Source organism: Gallinula chloropus (genome assembly GCF_964237585.1).
Source record: "Gallinula chloropus genome assembly, chromosome: 12".
Classification (NCBI taxonomy): domain Eukaryota; kingdom Metazoa; phylum Chordata; class Aves; order Gruiformes; family Rallidae; genus Gallinula; species Gallinula chloropus.
Genome location: NC_140097.1, coordinates 4,767,716 through 4,795,342, shown reverse-complemented (window position 1 = coordinate 4,795,342; position 27,627 = coordinate 4,767,716). Strand labels below are relative to the sequence as shown.

The 27,627-nt window shown below is 43.2% G+C and overlaps 1 protein-coding gene across 1 annotated transcript in view; it reads right to left on the bottom strand.

Annotated features, from left to right (window-relative positions):
* The window catches only part of FOXP1 (forkhead box P1), a gene marked incomplete at its 3' end in the record, with an annotated part of 338,169 nt that overhangs the window by 212,302 nt on the left and 98,240 nt on the right, over positions 1 to 27,627 (bottom strand). The window contains exon 2 of the mRNA XM_084269605.1: positions 9,556 to 9,621. The remainder of the gene's footprint in view (positions 1 to 9,555; positions 9,622 to 27,627) is intronic.

The following is a 27,627-nucleotide window of genomic DNA, read 5'->3' as shown; positions in this document are numbered from 1 at the left end:
CCAAGATTGAGGGGGTTGACATTTTGTTTGCCTCTGGCAAAACAAAACAAAGCAGTAGGTTTTAAAACTGTTCAGAGGCACACTGTCTTTTTGATGTATGCATGTCCTGGCAGTCACACATCTGCATCAGGAGAGAAATAGCCCAGGTTTTTTGGCAGTTATTTAGTCCTTTTCATCTGAAAGTTGAAAATACTCTGCCATTGAACCTTCACAGCTCCGGGTTCTGCATATAAAAAGCAGCTGCTGAATACATGCAGGGAGCAAGGGCTTTTTCTTAATGTTTGAACAGTTCCAAGTTCAAACCCATTAAAGTCCAGGTCACACCGGGATCATGTCACTATTAATGCATCCAGTTACACGCTGAGGGAAACCCAATATAAAACTATGATAAACTCTAGTTCTCCCGTAGAGATATACTATGGTCTTACCCAGATGATGCCACAGATCACTCTTCATGGGCGGTGACCAGACAGGATGTCAATGTCAGAGGACAAAATCTGGGAAAGTCTCTTAACGGTTGTTTTTAAAGATAAGGTCTCCCCAAAACGTCCACAAAGCTTGTTTGGACCTTTTTTTCCCCACCTCCTCTTGGGAGAAGAGCTTCTTGTCCTACTAATGCTGTCTCCTACACATCACAGGTTCCCACACAATCTCCTCCCACACCAGCAGCCCTATGACACTTTGTGAAGGCACTGGGACCAAACACAGACCAAGACCCCTAACTCCACCCTCCTCTTTGAGGCAGATCCTCTTTGCAAGCGGACAAGGTCCCACTCACTCCTGGAGTGGAGTCCTGGAGGACTCTGTAGTTGGCCAACCACTTGGTGCCCCAGAAGTAACACCAGGAGGGAAGACAACGACTTGGGACAGGCCAGCCACCGACTCAGCCACACGTGGAGGTACTCTGGGGTCTGCCCTCTGCAGATACTCTGCATCTCGTAATGCAGCTGATAACAGCCCTACACTTGCTAAGAGGGAAGATTAAGTCATAGGAGAACAGACACAAGTGGGCAGAACTGAGGGCACGTGGCCTTACACTGGTAGAACACGGGGCTTCCCCTATGCTGTGTGCAACCCACTGGTGGTGCCTTGGGTATAGGCCACTGCTAGCTGAGGGAGGACAGAAGAAACAGAGGGAAGGAGATCAGAATTACTTTAAGGGACAAATAGGTTTTTTTCTAGAACATTAGGAAAATCTAACATCCCAACAAAGACCTACCAACTGCCAATGTTCCCCAGCAGCATACCAACCAGAACACTTGCTTCCCTATGGCAGTCCCTCAGCTGTGCGGGTTGGACACATCTATGCACATGTATCTATCCCTTTGATGTAAGAAACAGGGAAGATTAGGTAGGCTGGGACAGAAGAGATCTCATGGCCAACACTAAAGACCTGTGGGAACAGAGACAACCCACACCTGTAAGGCAGTGATGTGTGCTGAGATGGCAATGCAGAAGACACAGCAGACCACCCCCAAACCACCTCTGCTGACTGTGCATGGCAAACCCTCTGCAGCATGGGACCCATTCCCTCCACACCAGCAGCTACCAGAGATCCTGGGGTGTCCAGTACTAATCCAACACCACCTAAGCTCTAGGTGAGAGACCAAGAGCAGATGCTTCTGAACAGTGGTCTCAGACCCCTTGTAACTAAACGCCTCCTTTTTCCAGTTGCTTCTGGTTGGGCAACCTCAAAGACAGGTTTCTTGAGTGGTGGAGTGTGAGTGACCCTGGGATGCAGGTGATGTAGCACAGCACCCCAAGGCTGCCTCATCCTGCCCAGCTGGGAATCACTGCAGGAGTTTAGCACTGGTTTCAAACACAGCTGGGTCTAGCAAAACCCAACCATTTACCCAGCTATGCCAAGCTTTCCATCCTTACTGTGCTGGCAAAGGACAAAAAAAAGTCTTTGCTGCACTTTTTGACCTTATCAAGTATCTAGATGACACGGTGGCTGATGTGGGTGTATTTCAAACCAAGCTAACCATGGTGGCTTACAGGGCTTCAGCTGGCCACGAACACGACACACCAACTACAGAAACTTGGAGAAAATCAGCAAGCACACACTATACACAGGGGATTTACACTACACACACTGATGTGCACTACTCTCCTGACAATTTTCCAAAACTTTTTACAAGGTCAATAAACTGAAAAAATTGTGAATGCTCTCCAATATTCAAGATTTTTTTTTTTTTTTAAAGAATAACTTCAATATTAAAATCCAAATTACCGTTAAAAAATTGCCTTGTGCACTCACATCTCATTGAGGAAAAAATTAAATAAACCAAAATCTGCATTTTTAAACTCTTATTTTTTCAGTTATCCAACTTCCAAAAGGCCAGGCCAGGCTCTCCTTTTAATTACACAACTACAAATCCAGATAATGCTTTCAGTTTTAAATAATATTTGGTCTAATTAATATCTTTCCCCCCAACACATGTATTTATCTGCTGTGAAATCAAAGGCAGAAACGAATTGTTTTAAAGATAGCAGAGAGTAAATAACAAGTTTGGAACCTCGCAGCCTTACCCTGGCAATTTGTCTCATATAATTGACTCAGCAGACATGCTTACAATTTCTTACAACTTTTACAAGACCTCCTGTGGGCTTATTTTAACGTTCTCCAAAACTGAGCTCAGAGCTTTGAACACTCTTAAGTAGCACCGAAAGCAATCATCTCTCCCTCCTTAAAGCAAAGGGAAACAAACAATAAAAGCACACTTTTCTTTTTTTCCCCCCTTGCTTGACATCAGGTCTCAAAGAGGAATAATAATGCAAAAGAATCTGCACTTTTTCCCAAGTATTATTTTCTGTTCTCCAAGATTTTCAACGATGTTCAATTTGCCTTCAAAGCAGCTTCAACAGCAAAAACTTCCCAATACAGACTATGTTCCCCAGTTACTGGAATAAAATTTAAAGGGAGAATGACAGAAAAAAAACCCACCAAAGACAAATAGCAAAAATAATTGGATGCCATTTTTCCAGTTAAAAATGGGACAAAAATCCCCCACCCCCCAAAAAAAATAATGGTAACAGTCTCATCACCCACATTATTGATTTCTGCTGCTGTTGGCTTTTAAACACAGCACTTTCTTTTCCCAAGATCTTTACAGTTACTAATGTCACGGCTGCACACCACCATCCCATCGGTGCAAGTGCCCCCGCAGCAGGAAACGCTGTGTCCTTCCACAGACGTTTCCTTCCATCAGTGGGATCCACTAACCCTTAACTCATCGGAGGATTGAATCAAACACATCACAGCTATTATGGGTAAATACAGGAGCTATCCAAAATAATGGTAAGGGTATGACAGGAGAATAAAGTAGACCTATTATTCAGAAGATGCCAATTCTTTTTTCTTTTTTTCAAGTGAGAGAAAATTCTAAAGGGAAAACAAAAAAGAGTTCATCATATTTCAACAAGTATCTATTTTGAAAAGCCATGTTATAAACTATGGATATTAATGGTTTGCAATGGAAATGACGTCAGAGTCTTAGTTACAAATGTCCAAATGTTTGTGCTACCCTACTAAAAAAATAAACATTGAGCTCGGAGTCAGAAGTGACCCTTTTGAGCAATTAAGCGGTATTACGCAAAACACACTGAGAAGTAGCCAGCCAGCAGAGGTGGGAGAGCCCCAAATTAAAATTCACAGATTGCACTGGGAGAATCACTTAGCAATTAAACATCTCTGAGGTGGCGTCTGAAGTTCCTGCCATTAGTGGCGGTGAAAAACGCTTTCATATGCTGCAATGAGAAATATGGGTGGGCGATCGGGGCCAAAAACTTGACTTTCTTTTAATGCCTTGGCTTTAGTACGAGCTACCAAATAAAAAGGGTGGCCTCCTGTAATGCCCACTGACATCACTGCCACTGTAAAATATGGTTGCTACCGCTGTAGGACAATAGCTTAAGTATGCTGGAAGATATACTTCTGGTGTGGTAGAAGGCAACAGGCAGTGACCTAAGAGATGACCAAATAAAATATGAAATATGCAATAAGAATCTATTTCTGGTGTCATTTCCTCACAGCCCTAGATTCTGTAACACAGGAGGGTGCACCATCTTTGTGACACGGGTCTTCTAAAGGCAGGTTTCAAGATTGCAAATCTACAAGTGGTTTTGCCCTTGTGCCAAAAAGCAGGCGTGGCTGTGAGATGCTAACGAACAGCAGCATTGTGTATTAACCCCCCCCCGGCCTATTTGCCCTAGCAAGGGTAATCACTGGCAATGTCCTGCATGAGGGCAGGCCTCAGCACAACTCTGAACTGAGAGTTATTCACCCGCCACAAGAAAGAAACCTTGAAACTGGATCTTTCCATCACACTAGTGTTTGAGGCAGAGCGTGAGTTCAGGGTGTCTGACCCAACGCCCATGCTGGGTTCTGGAGTAATGAGGACCAGTACTTGTCACACCTGTGTTATCCCCAATTCCTTCTTAGCCCAATCCATGATAAAACACAGCACATCCTGACATCTTATCCGGCTTGGTCATGAAGAACCAGGTTGGGAATTGCAGTCTGCACTGCAAAGTGTATTATGAGCTGTTTCCTTGGTGTATCTTACTTCAGCCCAGCTAAAAGATGAACACAGCAATGTACCGTTGAACGTGGCCCACAGCAAAGCTATAATCGGTATGAGAGTGAAGAGGCCCTTCATGGACCAGGTCTGGCACGAGAACAGGCTCCAGCTTTTGAGCCCAGCTTTTGCAGCACCCCTTCCCAAATGGCTCAACTGATGAGTCCAACCATCAACTGCAGCAACCAAAAAAAAAAGTCCCCCTCAGACACATCAGTGCCAGATGCACCTCACGCCACTTTTTAACAACTGATGGGTATTCAGCACACCCTTTTGTCTGTTTAATCTGCAGTTACAGCCGAAAATGTTGGGCCATTTTCAATAAATGCAAATGTGTGGGACCTGCAGGTACAGGTTAGGCTCCTGGTCTCCAAATCCAGAGCCCTTGTGCTTCATGTTCTTCACTGATTCAAAACGTATGTCTGTACTCTGAACGCACATTATGCAATGTAAATCAGCACTTGCATTCTGCTGAAGATCATATCGAGCCTCTACCTAAGGCAGTGGATGAAGCACTGCAGGATTATACAAAATCCTGGCCAAATCTTGCTCACTTTAGCAGTCTTCATGAAGACCAGAAGGATTTGGTCCAAAAGCATCAGATAAGAGGATCAAACACCTGCTACTGACTATCTTAACGCTGAGAAACATATTTTTCCACCAACCCACTTGAAGATTTATAACGTATTAAGGAACATTAAGAGAGGAAGAAAAAGAAGAATAGCTAAATGGGCCAAAAGCAAACAAAAGAAACACGTTCTCTTGAGATTGCTAATGCTGGCAGACAATAGCGCAGAAAGAACTCCTCTGACAGATCTTTGAAGTCTTCAATAGAGCATGCTAGTGGTCCATGTTAATGAGATTTGCTCAGATACTTTTTAAGTTATTCCAAAATGTCTCAATCTATTTTCTACATCTTCTTGACCTAACTGCTTTAGGAAAAGTCACAGCTTCACCCAGCTCTGGGCAAAACCTCTCATTCAAGCAGGTAAAGCCTTCAGGTAGTTTGTGTGGCCAAAGGCCAACATGCAACCTTTTTAGGGTCTACCCTGGAACCCACAGGAAATACTGTCATTTCTGTTACTACAGCTTACAGAAACACTCTGCATCATCCTGCACCTTTCAATTTGAGTAACTCAAAGGTGTTAAGTAGGATATTACCACCTCTCCCAACAACCCAAAAGTAAATGAATCCAGTCTAAGATGTGGCTTGACAGACAACAATCCCTCCAGCTGTACGACTACCACCCCAGCAGCAAGTGAGCGGCAGGTCTCCTACATGTCCTAGGAAGGCTGGCTATTTCTGCTCTGTAATGTGATTTATGGCCATTAGGTCAAAAATCATGAAAAGTCAAGGTGCCAAACTCAGTATGGGAAACGTCACCCTACTCACTTCCCATGTGAGCATCGCTGCCACCCGGCCGGTACAGAAAACAGGACTAAGGACCTCCCCAGCACATCTGGAAAGTCACTAGCAAGGATTGTTGAGGAGGAACTGCACACACTGTTGAGCCCCTCACAAACAAAACTTCTCTGAAATATTTCAGGGCTTTGACTTTTGCCTGGAGCTCCTCCTGCTACAACCAGCGAAGACACGGTACAGCAACACGCCAACCCTGTTTGAGAGCTACGGCTCTTCCTCATGAAACAGAGTGGTGGGACTAGTAGGAAAAAGTTGTCCCACAACCACTGTGTTTTCCACACAAGCAACACAATCCATTTTTTGTATTGAGCTTCACAAAACTGCCCTCCTAACCTTTCCCCTCTTGGTTGAGGGGAACAGAGCAGAGAATATACACGTATAAAAAAGTTAAAGCTCAGTTCCACAGATTTATCTGCTGATCATTTCATTCAGTTCCGAGTTACAGCAGGCAGCTTCTGTTTTATTATCAATATTTAATCAGCATTTAACTCTGACAAGATTTGAAATTTTAAACTAAGTGCAACTTTGCTAAATCCTTTGTGCTGATTTCCCCCCACACACACCCTGTTACAGGTTTTCTAAAGGCTTCTATCTTTGCTATCTTAAAAGTCTGCATGTGTCTTTTGTTATCAATAATGTACAACTTTAGTAGCATGTTTTGTACTTTTCAATTTTTCAGCATGCAAGTTATCCCTGATTTACAGTGCTCACTGAATGGTGTTTGATTATTGAAAATGCTTTTACATACATTTAAACAAATGACTGCTCCTGGAAAACTAACACTATTGTCCATAATTCTGTAAAAATGCATTTCCCCTCCCTCCTCCCCAAATCAAACATTTCAATTCAAATTCTTACTTTGAGGGGGAAAAAAAAACAACCCTGGCATATAATTAGGCATTATGCCTAACGGTGCTAAATAAAGGAGAAGGTAAACATCTTAATTCTGAAGGTTTAACCATCAAAGCCCCTGGCTGCATCTATCCTGTTATTCACACCTCCGTTCGGAGCTCACAGCAAAGGAGAAAGGCAACAAAACACATGGTGTAACAATCTATGTTACCAGCTCTGCCCTGTATCCCACTCCGCATGCCCCAGGCCAGGCCCGCACGCAGTGCTGGGATGCCCGGGGCCACGCGGCCGCTCCTCAAGGAGTACAGAGTCCTGCTCTGTAACTGCACTGAGCGGCTTAACCACTAACTCAGAAGATGGGATTTCACCTGAAATTAAGCTATCAAGCAATTGAGCTCAAACTCAATCAACCAAACCCTTAACCTTCCCTGTTTCAGTGGCACTGCTCTAATTAGGACTCTATCACTATTTCCATTACTATCTCCTATTCTCATGGTTTATTATCTCAGCAGTTTCAATTCTCACCCAGTTGAAATTTGACATCCAGTTCCTTGGACCACATATCATTCATTATGGCTTTATTTTATGAAATATGTCGCAAGATTACGGATGGATCCTGCAGCAAACAGGTTTTCATTGAAGTTTGCACCCCTCACTGCAGTGGAAGCAAGACAGCCAAGCCTCATGGATGCAAGTCCTGCCATTAAAGGACAAGGAGAACAACTTATTTTTCATCAAGTTGTGATTTTTGTTGTGCAGTTTGAAAACACGTGTTTGGACACGCATCCTACTCACACAGATTGGAGCTGACCCAGGGTTCTCCAGTCCACAGGGTCTTCCCACTGAGCCTGAATCAGCTCCTAGGAGACTGAGTTTGGCTGAACCCTACTCACCAGCTCTGCCCCGGGGGTGCAAGGTGGGACCTAATACCCTACAATACTCAGGAGGTTAGACTGAAAATCTAATGGTCTTTTCCAGGGAGGTATTCCATGAATAATCACCCAAAGTGCTTGCTGCTGCAGGATGCACACCAGAGGGTATGTCTGGCATACGTGGTGTTCTCATGGTAGCAATACAACACATAGCTGCTTTTGGAGACATGGCCTCCAAACTTTAGGCTGAGTCTAAAGGGAGGGGGTTCACATTTATCACAACCAAAATTCCTCATTGTCCCAGGTCACATAGCACCATGGCCATGCATAGGCCATGGCTCCCACAAAAATCCCATAAATTGAGGCCCTCTGATGCACCTGGGACTTCACAGTCTTTTCCCCACCGCCCCCACCCTTCTCCACAGACTCAGAGGGGGCATGTGACTGCATGGCAATGTGCCACCATCTTCTTACACTGCAAGATCTGCTGCTTCTTCCATAGCTGAAATGCATCTAATACCTCATGGGCTCCACCATAAAAGCAACCCCATAGTGATATTCACATCTTGAAGGAGAGGCATATATCATACAGCTGACATGCACCATTGGCATGCCCAAGGATTGCAATATTCACTTAAACTTCATGAATTTCATCCTCACTAAATAGATATTTTTGGCAACAAAGAACTTGAAAAAAAGAAAACCCACATCGTCCTCAGATCTATTTTAATTTAAAACAGAAAAGAACAGGGACATTTTTCCCCCCTTGAAGTACATTTTAATAAAATTAAAAATAAAAATAGCTCTAATTCACTCCGATGCATTTAGTCATTCTGCAAAATTCTAAGTTTAAAATGAAATCACCATTTTATATTCAAACAAGGTCAAGAGAACAGCACTAACGAGCACTGACATCACAGCGAACAGCAGCCACTGCTCAACGCTTACATCAGTGTTGCTTGTTGCTATGGTGCTTAACCGACTATTAATTTCTGAAAGAAGGTGATTATAAAGCAGCCATATGAACCTCAGTCAGATGACACCCTTCAGTACCAAACACTGATCTGCGTTACTCCTGTCTTCTGCAAGTTAAATTTGTGAATCACCACTTTTGTGATGTTAATCTTCTTTTCCAACTTGAAACTTTGGACCAGAAGAGATGCAAGGAGTTAATTCAGAAGCAAGGGACTTTCACACTGCTTTATATAAAAATCACTTTGCAGAGAGTGGTATTTCTTTCCTTTTCACTACACTCCAAAAGACTAAAAAGCCTGAGTTTTAATTTTTGCAGCGATAATAAGCAATCAAATTAACAGCTAAATTCTGCTACCCTGCTCTGCTCGATGCGCTGCTGAAAACCCAGCAGTGTCTCAGCCTGGGATGAAGCACCACTGAAGCTGACTTGGCCATTCCCCAGGGATTTGTCCTGGTAAGGGGATCCTACCATGGGGCTGTGCTGCCACAGGTCCCAGCCCAGCACACGTGGATGCTGGGCCATGGCCTTGACTATGTGGCCACCAAGACCAGCCAGAAGAAGGTCTTCCCATTCACACCCAGTCACCATCTGAAAGCCAAATCAGGCATCCTTGTGGCCCTTCTAAAATGCATCTGGGCACCCAAATCACTGGTTCCCCAAGCAAGACATGGGTTTAAGGCACAGCACTGGCTCCAAAATCTCAGCTGTCAGCCCAACGCTGCCGAGTCCTTATCCATGTTGCCAGAAGACCTTTTACTTGTGCAACTGAGGCAGGCTCACGGTGTTTGCAGGGTCAGATCCCTCCTGCAGACACGCTTCAGAAACTGTGTGCAGAACATTATTTGTATTTACCTTCTTCAGTTGCTCCTGTAAAGCAATCTTCAGTTACAGCCACCCAAAAAGGTCACTCTTCTTACCCTGCAGAGAAAGAAGGTAACACACGTGACTGCTGGGTCAGCGTCAGCAACACCACCCGAAGCATTTTGGGTTGCACCACACTCACAAGCACAAACATAAATAAAGCAACAAACGAATCTAATCGTGTTTAATGGTGAATGACTTTCAGAGAGAGTTCATAAAAACAATCAAGTCACAGGACTGCAGCTTATCAGTACCAGCCAGCATGAGGCTCTTCAGTTAGGCAGGAACAACTTGGTCTTTGGGAGAAGGAAAAAGAAAAAAAGAAAAAAAAAAAAGGAAGAAAAAAAAGAAAACCCCAGTGGGGATGAGACATCTTTGTTCTCTAGCATAAACTTTCTTAATCTTGATGTCTATCAATCTATTTTCAGTTTGAATAATAGATGAGTTCAGTCCTTTGTTTCAGAAATCTGACTATTGTCTGAATGGGTTCTCCTTACTTAAGGCATTTTAAGACCATTTGTAACCACTGCTATTTTAGCTTCTGGATCCTTTCTTTTTTTTTCCCCCCTCATCCTTTTTCCATAGAGACACAGTCTTAGCTGAGATTTTTTTAAAACTAGCTGCATCTTCTTAATTCAAAAAGTTGTTTACTGCCTTGGGATGTCTTCTTGTTCAGCATTACCAAGAACACACCAAGCATGCCAAGGTGGTAAGAGCACTGGGTATTAAAAAGAGAAATAATTAAAGTGTATCTTTATAAAAAGTAGAAGGGAGAAAACAGCACGTGTAGGGTTTTTTTTTTTTTTACCCTGTATATTACTGCATCTTGTGTACTCTCTCTTATGCAAAAGAGTATGTAATCTTTTAAGAAACATGACAATCTGCCACTTTCTGTTCATGTAATTGGGATCAACATATGGTACAAGAGAAAAGAAAAACATTTGTTTATTAATTTAGATCAAGTTACTAACTCAAACCACTAACAGCATTCAGAATTAATTCCACATCGATTGACCAAATACCTTAATAGAGTAAAATTAAAAGATAATTTCATTGAAATGTTGTGGCTCATCTGCTGCAGGGGTGCAGAAGAATATGCAATAAGAGAAAGAAATATGCAATGATTTGGTGACACAGATGACATCATACGAAACGGAAAGTCGGTGGCATGTGAATGGGTAAGACAGAGCTACATGAAACTCCATGTCTTGAAATTCACACAGTGATGTGGAGTTTTGGGGGTGTTTGCGAAACTGATCAAATGGGAAGTTATGCTATTTACATCAGTAGGTGAAGCTACATCAGTGAAATACCAACCTCTGGGAAAGAAAAAAAAAAAAATAAACCCAGAATCTTCATTAAGTTCTTTCAAAAAAAAAAAAAAAATGCACTCGTTTGCCATTTATTTTGGAAGGAAAAATGTTTTCACAATGAGAATGAGGCATTACTACTTCACCATTGAAACCCAATTATTTTTAGCCAGGGAAAGATAAAAAAAAAAAGGTTACCTTGAGATGAAATTGATATTGCTTTTATCTGGTGCTCACTGGCATTTTATTTTATTTTTTAATGTTTTGAGAAGCTTTTCACAGTTCTTGTAATGGGGCACCAGAAGGTCAGGGGCCAAAACTGGTATGTGTTTGGTGTACAGGAAGCCCTGTATGCTTCGCTGGGGTACACGTACAAGACAATCCTGACTCTGCCCTGCAAAGGACATAACACTACTCCATCATAATAGGTCAGGTCTCACCTTCCTGAGAGTATGTAAAACAATACATCTTCTATGTAAAATACGTGACCCCTGACATACGATGTGCTCCTAGATTAGCGACAGTAAAGGCTTCTATCCTGCTTTGCTGGGGAGGTTATCTTGTATTTGACACTTTAAACCTCTTTTCATATTTATCTGTTTTATAAATTTTCTGGGTATTTGGCAGTCAGATCCTTATTCTGGCAGTGTTTTGCAAGCAGACTTCATTTCTACCCTGAGTCTTCACGGATACCAAATGAACCATCTTAAAACGTACTTTTTAAGGAAACTGCTGAAAATTACACGTTTGCATAAAACGTGCACACAGCCTTTCAGCAGTGCTGTAAGAGACAGGTAACGCTTTCTAAACATGTTTGTCAGAGGCAAACGGAACATGCTCCAAGCAAGCCCAGTAACACTGGCCCACCCTCAGCTAGCAGGAGACCGACGGGGTCTACCGAGGGCAACTGAGGAAGACATCAGCTCTTCTCACAAACCACCCCGGCTGAAATCTATGCTGCTTTCATTTCTGGTTACATCTAAGTCTTGCTGTATGTTACCTGGCTTTCAAGAATTTGGATAATGTGCTGCTGAAGTTAAAATGAGCAGCAGAGACAGATGTTCCCACCTGTGAAAATTTCTCATTAATAGTCAAAAAAGTTGAGGATCTCGAAACGCAGAAACACAAATAGAGACTTTCCTCCTGAAAATGTTTATATGGGCGAGCGAATTGAAGTAGGCAACACACATTCCTTCCATCATGCTGCCTTTAAGATAAACACAAAGTACCATCAACACTGTACGCGTGCGTGTGGAGCAAACAAAGAAATAAAAAAATCCCATCCTACCAAAGCAAGACACTTCACTACACTCATATTTTCCCCCAAGGAGATGATTAAAATAGAAAACCAAACCACAAACAAAAAAATCCACGAGCAGCAGTGGTCCTGCCATCTCATGAGCGGTGGGAAGGTCACTGAGCACCCGTGACACCACCTCCTCGGCTCAACTGGCATCCCACATGGGGAATGGTCCCAGCAGAGCCACATACCTTTGCTCAGGTTTTCCCAGATATTCCTGAATACACTGTGTTTGCTCGTAGTGCCTCAGTTTACCCATCAGTGAGATGAACAAACGCCTTCATAACGCATATTCTGAAATCCATGGGTGTAAAGATACTTTTAAAAATAGCTGGTTTCAGCAGGATTTTTGAAAGACTACAGTAATAATCCTAAAAAGATCATGAACTAAGCCAGTGCCAGAACCTTATCGGTTGGCTTTAATGGAAAGCCCCATATTGCCCTGGCTCAGGTCCTATTTACCTGGTACCAAGGGACCAGACAAAAAGACCAGACGCTTTGCCATTATACCTGCTGTTGGGGTGGACCTTGTAACACTCTGGTCCCACAGTGCCTATTTGATTTAGTGCTGTCCTCCTCTTGGGCAGGGAGGTCATTTTGGGGAGGCTGCAGGATGGAGCCTGATCTCCAAGCCATTACTGCAAAGCCTAATTTAACCGATAATACAAAGGATATGCAGAAACAGAGCACACTGCAGAACGAAAGTCTGCTTAAAAAACAGTAACATTTTTACTAATACCTAAATGAGAAGAGCCTTGGGCGTAGCCCAAAATAGATTAACAAAGGCCTTGATCCCACACAAACTGGCTGCAATTTTACAGGGGAAAGTAGAACATCAGTTGAGCTGCTCCCCTGCTTAGAATTACATGTGTACTTCTGGTTTTAGCCAGCGTCCCAGCCTTGAGAAGCCTACAGTTCATTGTTGGAAACCTGAAGCAGCAAAGGAGTCTGCCCTTTGCTACCTAGAAAGCACGCTTTTTATTTAAAAAAAAACCCCACACACCTGATAACACAACAAAAATTGTTTCTGAAATTTTATTTTTATTAATTTTTCTTAGAGGAGACCAGCTGAAATATATTTCATGTGTCTGATTAAAATATTTACCACAAGACTTCCTGAAAGCTTTAAAAATATCAAAAATTGGACCATCAAAATAAGCACCTCTGTGCAGTAATTTCTTCTACGTAAAGCAAACCATAACCATCTAATACAGCTGTTTCTTTCCCTTTAAAGCTCCCCGAGTCACATTCAGCTGCACACAGGCTGGATTAGGAATTGTGAGAACAGCAGGACACATTTCTTACTTTCCTGTCCTGCACAGGGATGGAGTTGAGGCTTCTGTCAACAGTGTGTTTGTAAGAGAGGAAATAAAAAAAGAAAGAGAAAAATAAAGAAGTTTTTGGCGTTTTGCTAATCCTGAAAACAGAGGATGAACACTTGCTCGGGAAGAGCAACATCTGGTACCAGCCGTGCTGCTCCTGGGCCTGATCCTGGGTACAGGTCACACTTCTCCCCCAGTGCACTCAGTCGAGTTTACCTGCACTAACACACACAAATTGTACGTAGAGCTGCTTTTGGGGTGGTCAGTAGTCACACCTCCTCAGTTCTGTTATACTCTGGGTTTTTTTAATGATGTATCCAGCAACCTAAAAAAATATTCTACACGAAGTATTTTAAATAATCAGGAGGAGACATATTTTTTATGGCTGTTGCAGGGTGGCTACTTTTTGTCGTTCAGCAGGTATTAAATCTCAGGGGGCACGGCACAGGAGATTTTCTATACCAGGAGTCATTATCACCTCCTCAGAAAGTGAAATGCAGGTGAACAGTAAAACTGCCAGAGACTAAGTGCACTTCTTCCACCTCAGCTTTGAAGAGGGGGGAAATGGATTTGGTACAGGCCAAAACACTGGGATGTATTAAAGCTCGCTACCTTGCTGCTTCTTGGTGGAAGGAGGGAGCAAATCATACTGTATTTTCATTTTTAGTCATTAGCGGGGCTGTGCAGAATCTCTGGCTGGTGCTTATTATTTATTCTAAACAGAAATGAAATGAAATAAAAATAAGCAACGGCACGAGGACGAAGCGATGCTCGGTGCATTTTCCCTTTCAAAATAACATTACCTTTCAAGTCCACCGTAACCTTGGAAAAGAATCACTCGATGCGAGCCAACGCTAGGAAACTAATCACAACCCATTCCTCCCCCGCTTTTTAATAGCTCTTGTAGGGAATACGGGTACAGTTAACAGACGAGTTAAGAACAGCTCGCTTCCAATGCGGAATTCGAACCGCGGTTCTAAGTCTCTCGCATCTTTTAATGATGGATTGGTTATTTGCCTCGCACAAATTACTTTGCATAACAGAGCTGGCCCTCGTCGAATTCATCAGACGTAAAGACCATAACACGTTCCCAGAAAGTATCAAACCTGTCAAATGCCCAATCAAATGATGAGAGGCCATCTCTCCGGCGCTGAGAGCCAGGAGATCAAACGCTGCCGCCTGTTTTATACTCGCCAGATCTTCCCCGTTTCTTAAAATAACTCGCCGTGCCTCGGTGCCAGCCTTAACCATTTTATGTCTGCCTCGCAACCCTCCCCTGGAAACTTGACCTCGCCTAATTAAAGCGCGGAGAGGAACGGCCCTTCCCCGCGCACCGCGGAGCAGCCGCTGCCGGCGCAGGGCTGGCGGGCTCGCCGCCGGCACCCCCGCCGCCAGCCCCGCTACTTCCCGGCGGGGACTCCCACAGCGCCCACGCGGGTCTGTCTGGCGACGGCGAGGTCTTCGGGAAAGAGCCGACGGCTCACCCCCCCACACTCCCTGCCCCACTTCCCCCCGTGGATTTCCACCACACACACACACCCCGTCGAGCTCTGTGCCCTGCTCCAGCTGCCTCGGCACGGCCCCGACAGCTTCCCCCGCCCGCCCTCCGCCCGCGCCCCGCAGGCCGCGCCAGGCCCCCCCCCCCCCCCCCGCGGCCCGCCCGCTCCCCTCGGCGGGGGCAGCGCCAGCGGCCCGCGCTCCTCTCTCTTACCTGACAAACAAGTGACACTCTTGGTCATGGTCATGTGAAAATATTTTCGAGGTATCCTTTAACAGCCTTTAAATATTGAAGCCTAAAAACAATATTTGCTGTTTTACCTTTGAAGCTTTAACAAAAGCTTTGTTTTAGCATTTACCTCGGTGTGCAATAAGAGTTAATAATCAAATCCGTCCCAACCCCCACAAATGTTAAACAAAAAGATAAAAGAAATGCAAATAGCTATTGTCATGGAAAGTTAAAGTACCTGTCTGTATTTTTAAGTGAAAACTATTATCTCTATCAATCAAAATTTAAGAATACAATAGCACTAATCACACAAGGTGCTTTGACTGAGGTACTTTTCCTCATAAAAAGTTTTTTTTCTCTTTTTTTTTAAAAAAAAAAAAACCTGGTGCATAAAAGTAATACACTTACAATTAGATATGGTATTTGTAATTTTGTTATTAAAAACCCTCAGCGGTCTTATTGTTAATAAATGCCTCTGAGTCTGTAGGCTGATTCGTACCCAAGAAGACCAAAGTCCCTACATATTTTAATAAGGTTGATGAAATTTTATTCAGATTCTCACACTTTCCAACATGTGGTGGAACAGCACACTCTTCTGTTTGAGAGGAGTTACTCAAACGAAGGAAATAGTTAATTGGTAACCAAAACTACTACTTCTGGCCTCGCTGCACATTTTCCACATTTCTCCAAACGCTGCCTGCGCTACAACCGCCTGCTTTGAAGACGTGCCCTTTGTCATCTTTTTTTTCCCCCCCCCCTTGAATTTTTGATACCCATTCCCTCTCTCCAGGCTCTGACGGGCTCCTGACACGGCACACGTTAGGTATACAGTATGTACATTGTGCAGGCACGCCGCGCGGGTCTGCTCAGAAGTCGTTTTTAAAACTAAATTCGCCCGAGCCTGAATCAGGAACCGAGCTGCGCGGTTAATAAGTGCAAGAGCGAGCGACAGTAATTCCGCCTATACTCAAAGAAAGAGCCCGAGATTAAAATGCCTATAAGTAAATAGTTAAACTGGGATGCCATTATGCAAACTCTGCTCCGAGGGAGGGATGTCTCCCACACTGAGGAGCAATAGGACTGTCATTCCCCCCCCCCCCACTATCCCCCCCCCCCCGCAATATCAGGTTTCCTACTCTACAGTTCTGGTACTCTGCATCATGGCTAACATCTCTAGTGTGCTATTAATATCAATGAAGAGACGATTCAATTTCCACATAAGAAAAACCTTCCTATTACAGCGCAGACATTCTAGTGAGGACCCTTGCGAAGGAAACAATAAAGACCAGAGGGTTGGGTGGGTTCCCCCCCCCACCCACCCCCTCCAGCTCCTTTTTTTTTTTTAACACTGCTTTTGCAGTTCTGCCTTGCACAGTGTTTGAAAGCTTTTAGCTAACAATGGAAGCATTATCTTCAGGATAGTTACAAAACAGGATTTGTTAGTACAAAGAATAACACCACCAAACTCAGCCCCCCCTCTCTCACACGCACCCCCACCCCCACCCCCCCGCAAAATACCTGCCTATTGCAATACGGCATTTAGCATTATTCTGAAGTATATTCCAGAAACACCTGTATTCTTGATCTAATCCCCTGCAACAAACTCCCTCGGCGGACCAGCTTTGCTCAAGGAGAGGTCGGACAATTAGCAAACAAACATTTTGTGCGTTTACAAAAAAAGAATGGAGCAGAAGCAAAAGTATCTTATTCTAGCGCAGTGCAAACTTACCCATTAATGAGGAAGAAAAAGGCTCAGAGAGCTGTACAGTAAATTCCCAACCAACTGCAGGAAAGTTGAGAGTTTGAAAACACCAAAAGCACTTTTGACTATCCAGCCTTTCTGTGCCTCGACACTGGCTGCAGTGTAAGGAAGGACTGAAGGTATGTGGTCTAAACACAACAAAAGCCACTGCCTTACTCTAGATTAAATATGCAGGAAGAGGCCCCTTTGCATAAACACAAACACTCAGCAAATGAGTAACTGGCTCAAATCAGACGCCTGCTGTGCATTCTACCTGTCCTGATCTCTGACAAGCTACTGCGGCTTGTTTAAGGGGATAGGAACTGCAAAAAAAAAAAAAACAAAAGAAAACACCAAACCGAACCGTAGCAGCGCTGAAACGCTTCGCTCGGGTAAGAGTAAATAACAACAGCACCAACAACTCGACGCCAACCGTTCAGCTCTAATCTAAGCATGGCTCTGGCAGGGAGCTGAATTGCGCGCTGTGCCCGCTTTTGGCTCAGCCACCCATCTCGCCAGAGCAGAAGAAACACAACCAAGCACCACCTGTAAAATTCATTTTCATTAACTGTGCTGAAATCCAATACATTCCTGGCCCGGTCTTTTCTTAACGAGGATTTTAAATTAGTGCAGAGACGTTTGGTTTGAGTTGACAGATGAAATCTGAATTTGCTGGGGCTGCCCTTGTTTTGTTTACTGTCTATAAAAAGGCATTCCACGCACAAACCTAGTCTAGCTGCTACGAACCGCTGCCTAACGCACACCTATTTACTGGCTTATTTGGGGGAACGGAAGAAATTTCTGAAGTTTCCCTTAAAAAACATTATTTCCAAAATACTACTCTCATAAAACGACTCCTCCAAACTATATTTACTTCAAAAACCAGCTAAATTAGAGACTGTGATAACCACCAAGCACCTCTAAGCATTTATTATTATAATCGAATATACATAATTATATACTGCGATTTACTCTTGCTTCTAGAGAAATAAATTATTTTTCAGGCTCCATTTATCCTTCCATACCAGAAACAGAAGGAAGCAGCACAATTTTAAAGCAATTGGAATTCACCAGTGTCCCTTCCTAACTTAAGGAGTCAAATCACATTGACCTCTTATTGTGAGTCCCAGCTACATGTTGGTTTTGGTAATTTAATTATTTTTTAATAACTCGCAGAATTAAATGATTGCCATTGAAACACAAATAAGATTAGACTCCTCTGCTTTACTCTCCTCCTGTGCTCCCAGACTACAGCGTAACGTGGACGACACGACTGCGTCCGGCCCCGAAATTTCATTCTGAAAGAGCACTTACACACAGGCAGACACAGGAAAGGTTCGGGGCTTTTAAAAGATGCAACACACATTTACTGGATTCTCAAGCATGTGCCGCGGATTATTTCAAAGGATACTGGATATAATTCACAGTTTAAATGCAGATCAAGCGTGTTCAGTTCCACTGAGCGCTCGTACAGTATAGAGCCAGTTTTTACTTTTCCTTGGATAAACTCACCACGTCAAAGCACAATAAATCTGCTGACATGAGCTAGTCCAGCCTAACAGGATAAAAATCCTCCACGAAAGAAACCTGCAAGAAATTTTAGAGCCCCTGTATCATTCGCTGTTTTTGCATTGAAATGACCTTCCAAATAAGGTGTCAGATAATACGGTTCACATAGATGATACTGATCTAACCTTGATGCAAATAAACCATAGAACAAAATTTAATCAGTATATCACTGTGTAAAAGCCTTTGTCCATCCCAATGGAGCTTCTAATGACTGTTTTGGCAGTTCTGGCTGGTAGCTATGCCTCCCTGCTCATATATATCTCATACTGGTTGAGCAAGCTAATGGAACTGCTGTTAGTGAATCCAATATTAATACCCCACATCGTGCAAAACTGGATGCAACTGAATATATTACACAATTCCAGGTATCTAATTCCATAGGTATTAGACACTGGGCTCTAAATTAATATTTTAATAGAGAAAGTGAAATAAATACTACATTGCAGGTAAGATATCTAAGAACTCTGGATCTGCCAGCCTTCCTGCTGTAAGCCTACTCTTATGCTCACACAGAACAGGCATAGGACCCTGACAAAAATTGGCAGGCAAGCTTTAGATGCTGAGTGACACATACTGATGCAGGGAGTCAAAGATGTCATCTTCATGCAAGCTCCACTAGTTATGAGCTTGAGAGAAAAAATGAAATAACACACACCAAGAAAAATAAAAACAAAACAAACAAAACAAAAAAAAAAGGAAGGGGGGTGAGAGTGGAGCAAGACCTCCAGAAAATAAACAGGGTGTACAGTTTCAAAGGCTACAGACACAGACATTTCATTGTTCAAGCCAATTATCAGTGGAAAATAATAACAACAGATGGATTCAGAGTCACTGACTTTTCATATGCACTTCATCTCTGCACAACAGATGATGAAATGCGAGAGCTATCTCGGAAAGGCAAAACATCTTTCAGTAAGAGAACTCTATACTCCAGATGGGGACCTTCTAAGGCAGCTGATTATCTTCTTATAATGTTGTAAGATAGACTTACTAAAACATTTCAAGAGCTGATCAGATAGGATGAGCACAATGGCATCATTATGAGTACGTTGCTTCAGCCTCAGCCTTATGACTAAACCAGTCAGAGATTTCAATGGGGTTAGAGCTGCCTGTTCCCCATTTTCACATCAAGTCCTGGGTTAAAAAAAAAAAAAAAAAAAAAAAAAAAGAGAGGGACAAGGGGGGTGCCCCTAAAGCTGCTGCTCACAGCCTGGGCAAAACATGGGGGGCAGCTTTACTCAGAGAGGGGTTGAGGGCATGGGGCCACCAAGTCAGCAGCAGCATGAATTGGTCCCCAATAGAAGTCCTGCCGCTGCAAGTGAGGTGAGACCACTTGCCTTCTGTGAGCACAACGTTTCTCATGGGGACAAAGGCAGAGGAGAGAACGTATTTACAAGCACGACTGTTTCCACTATAATTGCTAGATGTAGAGGGACCTCGTCATCCAGGGGCCTACAGCAATGTAAATTAGGAGTAACCTCAGCTGAGTCAATGGAGCTACACCCACGAAAACTGGTATGAGGCACAAATAAGACAAATTCTTTCTTACAGAGCCTTTACAAAAACTCATCTTTTTATGGGAAATAAAAATTTGCTTTCAAAGGGAAATAACAAATACATGTAAATTTTGGTGGTTCCGGTGATAAGCAGTTCCAACAAATGTCACAAACACCCAAGCGAAGAACCACCTACCTAGCACCACCTTCTCCCACTCAACCTGAATACCACAAAGCGTGTGTTTTTGATCACATGAATCAGGTACACCACAATCTCAAAACTTTAAAGAGAAAAAAAAAAAAAAAAAGTAGTGGAAAAATTAGCTCATTAATCTTTTAAGACAACATTTCTTTAATGGAAGAACACGACCCAAGCAGCACGTGAAAACGAACCGGTTGCCATTTCCACAGCTGCCTTCTCCAAAGCACTGCAAGGAGAACCTGACAAGCGACGTGCTGTCTACATCAGCATCGTGTACCGAGGGGTAGCGATACACAACACACGCTGAACTTCCACCTAACCACTCATTTATTTCACAAGTCGCAAAATACTTCGTAAGTAGAGGGCTGTTGGCTCCACAGACACGAAGGGAAGAGATGAGTTTGCGGGCACAAAGCACAGCGCTTCCCTCCCCCCCGCCCCCCCTTTTGTGAAGTACTTTGTCAAAAGTAAATTCACAGGGGAATGTACAAGCAAAGAGTAAATTTTGCCCAGGGCAAAATTCTGCAACTGCTTTAAGAAGCAAACAAGAACACAAAAGATGTGTAATACAACCATCTGGCTCTACTCATGCTATATCAATAATCCCCAAAATTTATCCCCACCCCCTTAATCAACCCACACTGATGCCACAAAACCAAATGGCATCACTTATGCTTCCTGCCCATCACATTTTGAAATGATATTTAATATGCATACAGTACATATTTGCATGTTAATCAATTTCTTTAAGAAAAAAAAAATATTTTTGCCTCTTGAGCTCTTTAGTTCTGCTTTTTCTACTTATTCACACTGGGATCTCTAAAACCACCAAGAAAGTCCTTGTGGTAAAGATACTCTCATATCGACACAGCGTCTCAGGTATCAGGATAACGTACCGGTCAAAATTTCAATCTCTTCTTCTCTCTAGTTTTGTGTCACAGTATGAAAATAGCAGAGGGTGAATAATAAGGTGCCAGCAAAATTAGCTGTTCAAGAAACACGGGTAAGCGATCCGTTTTGAACTTGGGGTTGGATGCATCGCCCTGTTTGGGATGCAGGGAAGGAATTATGGAGGAGAAGCTGGGCATCCCCTACATGTCTTCACCATCTGGGTTTTGGAGGATTTGCACCAATTAATTTTAACCTGCCCCCAATCCAGGAGCCAGCTTGCTCAATATGGAAGGAGAAAACAGGGGGGTCCAAGGCACGGATGGAGGACTAGCCTGCAACATGTGTTGGCTGCACTGCCACTGTCCCTTCCCACCCTGAGCATATGGTGGGAGACACCCTCCCTGCCCCAGGACAGCCAGCCAGCCAAGTGACCAAAAGGGCAGCCCCACGATTGTTTGGGGTTGGCTTCGTTCTTGAGGGAAAATCACCTGCGTAACCATCGTGATTCATACCGCGAGCGCACAACGTGAAACCGGTACCAAAAACAACACTTCAAAGACAGTCTCTCTCCGGCGCTTTGGTGACTGACGGCCACGGCCCCGGGCGCTGACTCAGAGCTCTTATTCTTAATCGACTTTTCTGCAACAACATACCCCAGCCCAAACCCTGCCTCTCTTCCCGTGGCCGTGGCTGGCTGTACTCTTGCCGTGCCTAGGAGCTGCCCGGGGGGATGCACGCCACAGCCAGCCATGCTTCTCGCCCTCCTATACTGGGAACGTATGGCTGTTCTGTAGGGAAAGAGAAATACAAGCCCCGAGCGCCCATGGCATAGGTGGAAACGTTTTGCAACTATTTTCTTTGGAAATAAGCACATATATAGCGGTCCGTCTGCTCCGACATCCAGACTACCAAACCCAAGATCACAAACACCACGTTAATTTCTTTTAAATATGTATATTTTTAAAATCCATTTTTTTGATTGCTTCTGCTGTTTCTATGGCTTGACTTGTACGGGCTCTTTGTAAGAATTGAAAACAGCCTCCCACAAACACAGGAACGGGGGAATGGTTTAGAGAGCTAATCCACACCTGGGCTACGTGAGAGGGGCTCATATTTTCCAAAAAGAAACACAACCCTTTTTATATACGAACCAGATTTAGATCCCAATGCTAAACCCTTCACCACATCCTACGCGGGGGGCTCTGCAATGGTCAAGGGGAGCAGGGGGGTGGGTGGTGGCTCTGCCCATGTTTCTGCAGGAGCACTGGCTCCATCCCGATGGCGAGCTGTGGGGTGAGGAGCCATCGTGACCTTGGACTCATAGGCAAGCAGCAGACCTGTCCTTGGTTACACCATGGTTAACGCAGGGTAATCCCCATCCCGCGCACGCCTCTTACAGAAGAATCTGGCCCTGTCTCCTTACTCTTGTTAGAAAAATGAAGGCTGCGACAGAAAATAGCTGAGAACTACATCTTGCCGATGCCAAAATACAATAATAACATGTTCAAAGATTTAATTTAGAAGACTACAAAGTCTAGCTCATACATCATAACACCTTGAAATAACACTTTAAGGTCAAATCCTGTGCATTTTTGGAAACCACCAAAACATAATGAAGTTTTACTTAAACACAGCATTTACATTTATAACGCATTTCAGATTCTTCAAGTAAGCTAGACCACATGCTAGGAAAATGTACTTCCCACAACATACAAATTAAGTCATATACAGCCTTCCCTCCACAGGCTGAGCAGCCACCGGCACAAATGGAAGTCCTGTGTGCGGATCAAAGGCAGCACGTGGACCCCAGAATATGATTTTTTTATTATTATTTTATTTTGTTTTTAATTGGCAAAGCATCAAATCCCACTAGTAGTTTATTTTTGTTGCCTTCCTTGCCCCTTTTCTACCTCACCCACTTATTTCACAACGGAACATTTTTAAACCACTAGAAATCTTTGTGGCAAAGATGATGTCATACTGACACAAGATCAGGTGTGAGGTATGGTATGAATAAATACTTATCCGCAACCACATTTAATTTTCAATGGTTGGGCATCAAGAGACAAAGAAGTTCTTATGCAGACATATTAACTGAGGATTTAATTTTAAATGGTCTGCGTTTAAAAGAGCAGGAACAACGCACAGAATAAGCCCAGAGAAAAAGAAAATAGGAGAAATAAAAAACCCAGGGGGGAGGAAAAAACCGCCCCAATCACAAAACCCCTTGCACCTTCCCCTCCTGGTTTTGGGAAAGCAATGCACAGCTCTAAAACTTATTGCTCTTCACAGTAATAAATATATGGTGCTTGATTACTTCATCTTCTAAGTCACCGATACCACGCAGGATAATTGTACTTTATGCACTGGTAATAAAAACTCTCCCTACGAAAATAAATATGTATTTTACAGTAATCAAGCGGCAACTAATTTTGTACTTTTTCACAAGTAGCCATTTACTTTGGCACTGAATGGTAATGCGTAGTAAAGAACGCAGTATATGCCTTAACCCAAGAAAAAATTAGACTTGAAAATTAATACACAGTGAAAGACAAATTTAAAGCAGCCTTCTTGTGTTCTGACATAAGAATATAAAAATGACACGAGCAACTAAAGATTAGTTTACATACTTTTCAATCACAGCTGCCGCTCGGTAACCACAATACCTTTAAAATGACATTCTGCCGAAACAGATACACTTTGGCTGCAGCAGTGGCTAGACACAGTTAACATGAAATTAAAAAGGGCATTTTTTTTTATTTACACACACCGTACACAGCACTGAGCCCCAGCACAATTACAAGGGAAAGATTTCTTAGCGTGATTAATTCAGAAATAATCTAGTGATAAATAGAGTGCATTGCGAGTGGTTCTGCCGAGCAAATTTTTATCGCCAGCCTGAGATGTCAAAACACAGTTTCAGGGACACAGAAAGAACGAGTCACATCTTCATGGTTAATATTTAATTGGGTGCTAAAGATTCCTCCTAAGGACCTCTGAACCATCGCTGACAGCCCCACAAGATGTCCCTATCTGTGAAACAGATACCAACCCTTTCTGTATAAACTAAAATAACGTTAAATTTAATCAAACCATTCAATTAATAAATCACTTCAGTGGACATTGCAGCCCAAGCCCTGTTTAATTACATAATTTTAAAAATATTTGCACACTGCAACCACTAAGATTGGCTCTGAGGTTTCATAATACACACTTAACACTTGAGTTGGAGAACAAATTTATTTAATAAATGCAGAGCTAAGTGCAATAATGCCACTCCACTCAAACTGCAAAATCACTTAGCATGTCCTGCGAGAAAAAGCAAATAAACTTTTCCCCCATTTAAAAGTGTGGCTCTGGCAAAAGCCACCTCCTTTCTGCCTGCCTTCGTGTGGACAGTGGGTTGCCCCAGCCCAGGAAGGGGTTCGGAGAGCCAGAGCATCCCTCCACTCAGCCCACACACTGAATCCCTGGCCCTCTTCTCATCCTCTGCCTCCATCCCTCAGTCCGAGCTTTTTCCCCTTTCACCTCCCCATGATGCTCTCCTGTCCACTTTCCCTCCTGTTCTCTGCTGCTTTCTGGGTCTGCCCAGCCTCTGATAACATGCTCCAGCTCTTCCCTATCCTCAACCCTCAAGCTCCTGCCCTGAGTTTCCTCCACCTGCTCTCCTTCTCTCTGCTATTTGAAAGCTGCAGTTCAAAAAAACTAATTGGGAAAAAGAAAAAAACCCACACCAAACCGAACAGGACGGAGGGAAGGGGCCAGGGAGGAGAGTGAAGGAAAGAAAACAGTGTAATAAGGCCAAGCAGAACTACACAACTTCCAACAACAGCAAGAGACACTCCTGAGCGCTGGGATGAAAAATAGAAGCCATGGACCAAGCCTATCACCAAAGGGGGATTCAGGTTCTGAGATGGGTGTAACGCCTGTATCCACAGGACAGAAGGAAACCGTGTTACTGCCATACATAACTAGGTGTGACACCTCGCAGGAGAGCCTGAAACACGTATGGACCAAGTGGTGGCCTTAAATGAAGGGGGGAAAAAAAGCAAAGCTGAGGGTTTGTCACAGCTTAGAAGCACAGCTGTGTGCACTCATACAGACTTTGCATTCATTCATATAGAGCACAGCTTTCAGGTCCTGTGGTTCCAGCATGATTTTTTGGACGAAAGTTGAGCCTCAAAAATAAATAAGTCTATATTTGGCCTGCCCTGGATTCGAGAAGTTCTCAATAGTACTTTGCATAGAAACAATCTGAATTAATACAGGTTAAGTTCTCGAGATTATAATATTCTTTACCAACCCAATGGATGCACCTCTAAAAATCACCGCCCTGACAAATAGGAGAGCTCTTGAAAGTCTGCTTGTATTAGTTTTATGGATCTATTCTACTGCTTAAATCAGGTCTCATTAAAATTACCATCCACACAAGTTCTCCCACTGGGAAATCTACATGCCAGAGCTACTCCAGTTCCGCAGGCGGTGCTCGGAGGGGGTTGCATATTGCAAAATAGCTGCGGACACGGCGGGGGGGAGAGCAGGGAGAAGAACAAGAGGACTTCAGGACAGCAAACAAGTTACTCCTTATCCTCCTCTGATTTTAATCAGTGCAATTTTTGCTCCAGTGGTGCAAATGCATCAGTGGAAAGAAATGCTGCTGCCAGAAATGAAACAGGGAGGGGGGGGGGCAGCGTAAAAAGTGTCCCTCAGCCAAATCCAGGCTCCAAAATCCATTTTAGTGTTGGAAAGGCAGGCTAAATATGCAAACACTGCACCTGACAACTTACACTAAAGCACAGGATCTGCACACTGCCCCTCCAGTTTAATTTTTAATAGTACCAGTACTTAAACCTCAGCATTAATGTATTAATGTTCAAATGAATACAATTAAAGGCATCTCTATTTTCTCCAGTGCTAACGACCTGGAAGATCTCTCTCCACCCTTTGTATTTGCAGGGATTGTTACACATATATTCTGTAGCCATTGTTTTGGCAAAGAAGCAAAAACCTTTGCCTTTTAAATATAAAGTAACAGGAATAATGAATAATATATCTTCTGATTTTTGTTCTGCCATGATATATATATAATGATATATAAAATGTTCATTTATTATTATCACACATCCTAGGAAGCAGACATGCAAAATTACTTTTTTTTTCTGTCTTATAAGGGTCATTTATCATACGGAACATCCTCCAAATAGGTAGTCCTAAAATCTCAATTTACAAAGACATTTTTTAAAGCTGAATTCTTCAAACCGGGCTCCTCTCCTGATGGTTAAAATAAAAACTTTATGATATTGAAATAGCTGGATTTAAGGAAGGAGCAGCGCTCCGCATTTTCTTTTAGAAGTTCCTGGCCCGACAAATTCATGTCTGCCTATTATTTGTACCTAAATCCTGCCACATTTATTAGTTGCAAAAGCACCGTGTGACCTTCTTCAGGCCAAGTTCAGAAAAGGAAAGCGTTTACTAAAAGGGCATTAATTTTTATCATAGCATCTGTGATCTTTGGGTGGGGAAAGGAAACACCATAAAAAAACCCCAAAGTCTGTGTACACAAACTATCAGTCAGATTTTAATGCTTATGCAGAATAATGTAAAGCTTTATTTCTTTTTGATGTTAGCAGGCTTTTTTTTTTTTTCCCTTCTCCCTTTTGCATTCCATTTTTCAATATGTAAAATGACAAAATGCAAAAACAAAAACACAAAAATGTGCTTGTTAGGGCTGGCCTAGTTTTTTTGAAACACGCACAAAAATAAAACCCACTCATAAGATCTGATTTTAATATGTAATAGAAGAATCTGGCAAACATTAGCCAGAATAAGTCTAGCCAGCGAGCACAGACTAACGTACTAGTCTGCTGTTGCAAAGCAAAATGGAAATTCCATCTTGTTCTTCCAACTCACAGGGGCAGCATCTTCCACCTCAAGAGCACTGGAGGAACACGGGGCAGAGCAAGCACTGCCCAAGCCAACACTGGTGCTCCTGCTCAGCTCCTCAGTGCTCATCCCAGCATCTAATTGTTCCATTTGCAAGCAGAGCCCTCTCAGTTGTCCCACCTCCAATCCCTCTAAGAGAGATGCATGTCTTCTTCCCACACTCACTCCGGCATTGACAGCTGTGGTCTTGGTGAGCAAGACCCAGATAAACCCAGGAGGCAGCATGATGCTCTTCACAAATGTTCTTCATGCCTGAAGATCTACTCTGAATCGTGAAGCTTTGGAGTGGTAACCAGAGGAAGAGCCAGACATAAAAGTACATCCAGGAGAAAGGAAAAAAATCCCCAAACAGACACAAAAGACATTCAAGGAAAAAGGGGAATGAGAGAGCTGGAGTCAGTATGGCTAAAGACTCCAATGAGAAGGGAGGTAGAGCAAGAGGACAACTACAAAGCATTTCATTATAAACCCAAAAAAGTCAGAAAACCAATCTCACACGAACAATCTGCCTATTTTGGGATTACCTACGGATGAGGAAGGTTCAGCTTAATCAGCTATCTGTG